General features: G+C 49.5%; 1 non-coding gene across 1 annotated transcript; it reads right to left on the bottom strand.

Annotated features, from left to right (window-relative positions):
• Positions 1-5,761: 5,761 nt before the first annotated feature.
• Positions 5,762-5,880, bottom strand: LOC114442095 (5S ribosomal RNA). The gene has a single exon (XR_003671310.1). It is a non-coding gene; the product is annotated as a 5S ribosomal RNA (ribosomal RNA).
• Positions 5,881-6,598: the final 718 nt, after the last annotated feature.

The following is a 6,598-nucleotide window of genomic DNA, read 5'->3' on the forward strand; positions in this document are numbered from 1 at the left end:
TTTTATGCACGTCTTGCTTTCTTTGTCCATCAAAGAGCAAAAAGCGGAAGGTGCATGTGCCCAGGTAATTGTGGTAACCGCGCCTAGCTGTTTGTTAGCCGCGGTTACCGTGGTTACCAGACGTCAGAATTCTCAGATCGAAGGCAGGAAGGAACATAAAGTCCTCAATTATGGTGGATTTTATGCACGTGTCGCTTTCTTTGTCCATCAAAGACCAAAAAACGGAAGGTGCATGTGCCCAGGTAATTGTGGTAACCGCGCCTAACTGTTGCTAGCCGCGGTTGCCGTGGTTACCAGACGTCAGAATTCTCAGATCAAAGGCAGGAAGGAACATAAAGTCCTCAATTGTCCAAAGACAGAAAAGCTCACAGCACCCGGTGCTCCCAGGCGCTCTCCCATCCAAGTACTAACCAACCAGGCCCGACTCTGCTTAGCTTCCGAGATCGGGCGCTTCTGGAGTAGTGTGGCCGTGAGCTGCTTTCTCGTCAGCTGCGGCGTGTCTTGACGCGTGTCATGCTTGCGTAGTCACACTGTGACTCTGACATGTGGTTGTGTTGCTGTGATGAGCAGATGTAGAGACGCTCTCTGTCAGCTCTGCCCTGCGCGCTGCCGTCCAACAATGCCCACGCTCTCCTGCTCACCCACGCATCCTCCCGCTGACCTTACCGCCACCTTGCGCACCGCTACAACCTGTTCACCCACTCTTAATCACCCCTCCCCGGGCTAAACCAAGCAAACCGCGCCGGGGAAATCCTCGTGCCCCTGGTACCGTAAAGGCGTTGCGCTGCAGTGCTGAGCAGATGTTTAGCGGGCACACACACATGCAAGAAAAGAAGCAACGCTGACAGAGAGCGTCTTTCCTTTTTGTAAACATCTGTTGTAGCCTTTGTAGCCAATAAATAACTTTTGTAGCCTGTCTTCTGTAGTTTTTGTCACCTGCTTTGGTATCAGTTATGGTGGATTTTATGCACGTCTCGCTTTCTTTGTCCATCAAAGACCAAAAAACGGAAGGTGCATGTGCCCAGGTAATTGTGGTAACCGCGCCTAACTGTTTGCTAGCCGCGGTTGCCGTGGTTACCAGACGTCAGAATTCTCAGATCAAAGGCAGGAAGGAACATAAAGTCCTCAATTGTCCAAAGACAGAAAAGCTCACAGCACCCGGTGCTCCCAGGCGCTCTCCCATCCAAGTACTAACCAACCAGGCCCGACTCTGCTTAGCTTCCGAGATCGGGCGCTTCTGGAGTAGTGTGGCCGTGAGCTGCTTTCTCGTCAGCTGCGGCGTGTCTTGACGCGTGTCATGCTTGCGTAGTCACACTGTGACTCTGACATGTGGTTGTGTTGCTGTGATGAGCAGATGTAGAGACGCTCTCTGTCAGCTCTGCCCTGCGCGCTGCCGTCCAACAATGCCCACGCTCTCCTGCTCACCCACGCATCCTCCCGCTGACCTTACCGCCACCTTGCGCACCGCTACAACCTGTTCACCCACTCTTAATCACCCCTCCCCGGGCTAAACCAAGCAAACCGCGCCGGGGAAATCCTCGTGCCCCTGGTACCGTAAAGGCGTTGCGCTGCAGTGCTGAGCAGATGTTTAGCGGGCACACACACATGCAAGAAAAGAAGCAACGCTGACAGAGAGCGTCTTTCCTTTTTGTAAACATCTGTTGTAGCCTTTGTAGCCAATAAATAACTTTTGTAGCCTGTCTTCTGTAGTTTTTGTCACCTGCTTTGGTATCAGTTATGGTGGATTTTATGCACGTCTCGCTTTCTTTGTCCATCAAAGACCAAAAAACGGAAGGTGCATGTGCCCAGGTAATTGTGGTAACCGCGCCTAACTGTTTGCTAGCCGCGGTTGCCGTGGTTACCAGACGTCAGAATTCTCAGATCAAAGGCAGGAAGGAACATAAAGTCCTCAATTGTCCAAAGACAGAAAAGCTCACAGCACCCGGTGCTCCCAGGCGCTCTCCCATCCAAGTACTAACCAACCAGGCCCGACTCTGCTTAGCTTCCGAGATCGGGCGCTTCTGGAGTAGTGTGGCCGTGAGCTGCTTTCTCGTCAGCTGCGGCGTGTCTTGACGCGTGTCATGCTTGCGTAGTCACCTGTGACTCTGACATGTGGTTGTGTTGCTGTGATTAGCAGATGTAGAGACGCTCTCTGTCAGCTCTGCCCTGCGCGCTGCCGTCCAACAATGCCCACGCTCTCCTGCTCACCCACGCATCCTCCCGCTGACCTTACAGCCACCCTTGCGCACCGCTACAACCTGTTCACCCACTCTTAATCACCCCTCCCGGGCTAAAACCAAGCAAACCGCGCCGGGGAAATCCTCGTGCCCCGGGTACCGTAAAGGCGTTGCGCTGCAGTGCTGAGCAGATGTTTAGGGGCACACACACGTGCAAGAAAAGAAGCAACGCTGACAGAGAGCGTCTTTCCTTTTGTAAACATCTGTTGTAGCCTTTGTAGCCAATAAATAACTTTTGTAGCCTGTCTTCTGTAGTTTTTGTCACCTGCTTTGGTATCAGTTATGGTGGATTTTATGCACGTCTCGCTTTCTTTGTCCATCAAAGACCAAAAAACGGAAGGTGCATGTGCCCAGGTAATTGTGGTAACCGCGCCTAACTGTTTGCTAGCCGCGGTTGCCGTGGTTACCAGACGTCAGAATTCTCAGATCAAAGGCAGGAAGGAACATAAAGTCCTCAATTGTCCAAAGACAGAAAAGCTCACAGCACCCGGTGCTCCCAGGCGCTCTCCCATCCAAGTACTAACCAACCAGGCCCGACTCTGCTTAGCTTCCGAGATCGGGCGCTTCTGGAGTAGTGTGGCCGTGAGCTGCTTTCTCGTCAGCTGCGGCGTGTCTTGACGCGTGTCATGCTTGCGTAGTCACACTGTGACTCTGACATGTGGTTGTGTTGCTGTGATGAGCAGATGTAGAGACGCTCTCTGTCAGCTCTGCCCTGCGCGCTGCCGTCCAACAATGCCCACGCTCTCCTGCTCACCCACGCATCCTCCCGCTGACCTTACCGCCACCTTGCGCACCGCTACAACCTGTTCACCCACCCTTAATCACCCCTCCCCGGGCTAAACCAAGCAAAACGCGCCGGGGAAATCCTCGTGCCCCTGGTACCGTAAAGGCCCCGGCGCGTCATCGTGTTGCAGTGAAGAGCAGATGTTTAAAGAAAAAAGGAAAGAAAAAAACGCTCTCTGTCAGCTTTGCTTCTCTTCTTGCACGTGTGTGTGTGTCCAATAAACATCTGTTGTAGCCTTTGTAGCCAATAAACAACCTTTGTAGCTTTTGTAGCCTGTCTTCTGTAGTTTTTGTCACCTGCTTTGGTATCAGCTATGGTGTATTTTATGCACGTCTTGCTTTCTTTGTCCATCAAAGAGCAAAAAGCGGAAGGTGCATGTGCCCAGGTAATTGTGGTAACCGCGCCTAGCTGTTTGTTAGCCGCGGTTACCGTGGTTACCAGACGTCAGAATTCTCAGATCGAAGGCAGGAAGGAACATAAAGTCCTCAATTATGGTGGATTTTATGCACGTCTCGCTTTCTTTGTCCATCAAAGACCAAAAAACGGAAGGTGCATGTGCCCAGGTAATTGTGGTAACCGCGCCTAACTGTTTGCTAGCCGCGGTTGCCGTGGTTACCAGACGTCAGAATTCTCAGATCAAAGGCAGGAAGGAACATAAAGTCCTCAATTGTCCAAAGACAGAAAAGCTCACAGCACCCGGTGCTCCCAGGCGCTCTCCCATCCAAGTACTAACCAACCAGGCCCGACTCTGCTTAGCTTCCGAGATCGGGCGCTTCTGGAGTAGTGTGGCCGTGAGCTGCTTTCTCGTCAGCAGTGTTAATTTTGTGACGAATCATTTTCGTCATAGTTTTCGTTAACGACCTTTTTTTGCTGATAAAAACGAGACGATAACTAAATAAAAACTAACGCACGGTGCCAAAAACGAAGACGAAATGGATTGACACTTTCGTCAACGAATAAAAACGAGACGAAATTATTGATGGAGACGAGATCCAATCAGAGCAAATTTTGTTTGTGGAAAGGGAGGGACGAATCAGGAGACGGCGGCAGAGAGCCAATCAGAAGTGCTCTCTCTGTGTAAGGACGTTGCGCCGCGATGCTGGAAGAAGGCGTCCTCATGCATGGTCACACAACACAGGAGAAGAACAGACACACAGACACGTTTAATTTCAAGACAATCAAGATGGTTACAAACCGTGCGGAGCGACTATCAGCGGTAAAAAACAATAAACCTGAAGCGATATTTGCAGACGAGTCATCTTAACTTCCGTTCAAAGATACACGTGACAAAATCTATAAATGAAGACACCGCTGCTGATGGTTTTACAGCATGCGACCTGTTTCTAAGCTGTCACTGAAGTGTTTTGCTGTAGTTATGGAGGATTCATGAAGAAGGTCATGACTGAACAGTGTATTCAGGGAGAGCAGCTCACTGTTCACTGCTGCTTTTGTGAAAAGGTAATAGCAATTAAATAATTTGTTTGTTTCAAATAACACAAGTTAAAGCTGTGCCTGTTTTTATTGCACAATCAAACCTTAAATATTTCATGAAAAATATATATCATAGAATTTTAGTCGACTAAATCCACGGCAGATTTAGTCGACTAAAATTATTTGATATTTAGTCGACTAAAACTAGACTAAAACTTTAAAAATGTTGATGACTAAAACGTGACTAAAATCAAATGACATTTTAGTCACAAGACTAAAATAAAAACTAAATCCGAAATTGCTGCCAAAATTAACACTGCTCGTCAGCTGCGGCGTGTCTTGACGCGTGTCATGCTTGCGTAGTCACGCTGTGACTCTGACATGTGGTTGTGTTGCTGTGATGAGCAGATGTAGAGACGCTCTCTGTCAGCTCTGCCCTGCGCGCTGCCGTCCAACAATGCCCACGCTCTCCTGCTCACCCACGCATCCTCCCGCTGACCTTACCGCCACCTTGCGCACCGCTACAACCTGTTCACCCACTCTTAATCACCCCTCCCCGGGCTAAACCAAGCAAACCGCGCCGGGGAAATCCTCGTGCCCCTGGTACCGTCGAGGTCATTGCGCTGCAGTGCTGAGCAGATGTTTAGTGGGCACACACACATGCAAGAAAAGAAGCAACGCTGACAGAGAGCGTCTTTCCTTTTTGTAAACATCTGTTGTAGCCTTTGTAGCCAATAAATAACTTTTGTAGCCTGTCTTCTGTAGTTTTTGTCACCTGCTTTGGTATCAGTTATGGTGTACTTTATGCATGTCTTGCTTTCTTTGTCCATCAAAGACCAAAAACTGAAGGTGCATGTGCCCAGGCAATGGTGGTAACCGCGCCTAACTGTTTGTTAGCCGCGGTTACCATGGTTACCAAACGTCAGAATTCTGGGATCAAAGGCAGGAAGGCACATAAAGTCCTCAATTGTCCAAAGACAGAAAAGCTCACAGCACCTGGTGCTCCCAGGCGCTCTCCCATCCAAGTACTTTTTGTAAACATCTGTTGTAGCCTTTGTAGCCAATAAATAACTTTTGTAGCCTGTCTTCTGTAGTTTTTGTCACCTGCTTTGGTGTCAGTCATGGTGTATTTTATGCATGTCTTGCCTTCGTTGTCCATCAAAGACCAAAAACTGAAGGTGCATGTGCCCAGGTAATGGTGGTAACCGCGCCTGTTTGTTAGCCGCGGTTACCATGGTTACCAAACGTCAGAATTCTGGGATCAAAGGCAGGAAGGCACATAAAGTCCTCAATTGTCCAAAGATAGAAAAGCTCACAGCACCTGGTATTCCCAGGCGGTCTCCCATCCAAGTACTAACCAGGCCCGACTCTGCTTAGCTTCCGAGATCAGACGAGATCGGGCGTTTCTAGAGTAGTGTGGCCGTGAGCTGCTTTCGCCTCAGCTATGATGTGCTTTTATGCATGTCATGCTGGCGTAGTCGTGCTGTGACTCTGACATGTCGTTGTTTTGCTGTGATGAGCAGATGTAGAGACGCTCTCTGTCAGCTTTGCCCTGCGAGCTGCCTTCCAACAATGCCCACACTCTCCTGCTCACCCACTAACCCCACCGCCACAACCTGTTCACCCACCCTTAATCACCCCTCCCCGGGCTAAACCAAGCAAAACGCGCCGGGGAAATCCTCGTGCCCCTGGTACCGTAAAGGCCCTGGCGCGTCATCGTGTTGCAGTGAAGAGCAGATGTTTAAAGAAAAAAGGAAAGAAAAAAACGCTCTCTGTCAGCTTTGCTTCTCTTCTTGCACGTGTGTGTGTGTCCAATAAACATCTGTTGTAGCCTTTGTAGCCAATAAACAACCTTTGTAGCTTTTGTAGCCTGTCTTCTGTAGTTTTTGTCACCTGCTTTGGTATCAGCTATGGTGTATTTTATGCACGTCTTGCTTTCTTTGTCCATCAAAGAGCAAAAAGCGGAAGGTGCATGTGCCCAGGTAATTGTGGTAACCGCGCCTAGCTGTTTGTTAGCCGCGGTTACCGTGGTTACCAGACGTCAGAATTCTCAGATCGAAGGCAGGAAGGAACATAAAGTCCTCAATTATGGTGGATTTTATGCACGTGTCGCTTTCTTTGTCCATCAAAGACCAAAAAACGGAAG

The sequence above is a fragment of the Parambassis ranga genome, chromosome 9 (assembly GCF_900634625.1).
Source record: "Parambassis ranga chromosome 9, fParRan2.1, whole genome shotgun sequence".
Taxonomy (NCBI): Eukaryota; Metazoa; Chordata; class Actinopteri; family Ambassidae; genus Parambassis; species Parambassis ranga.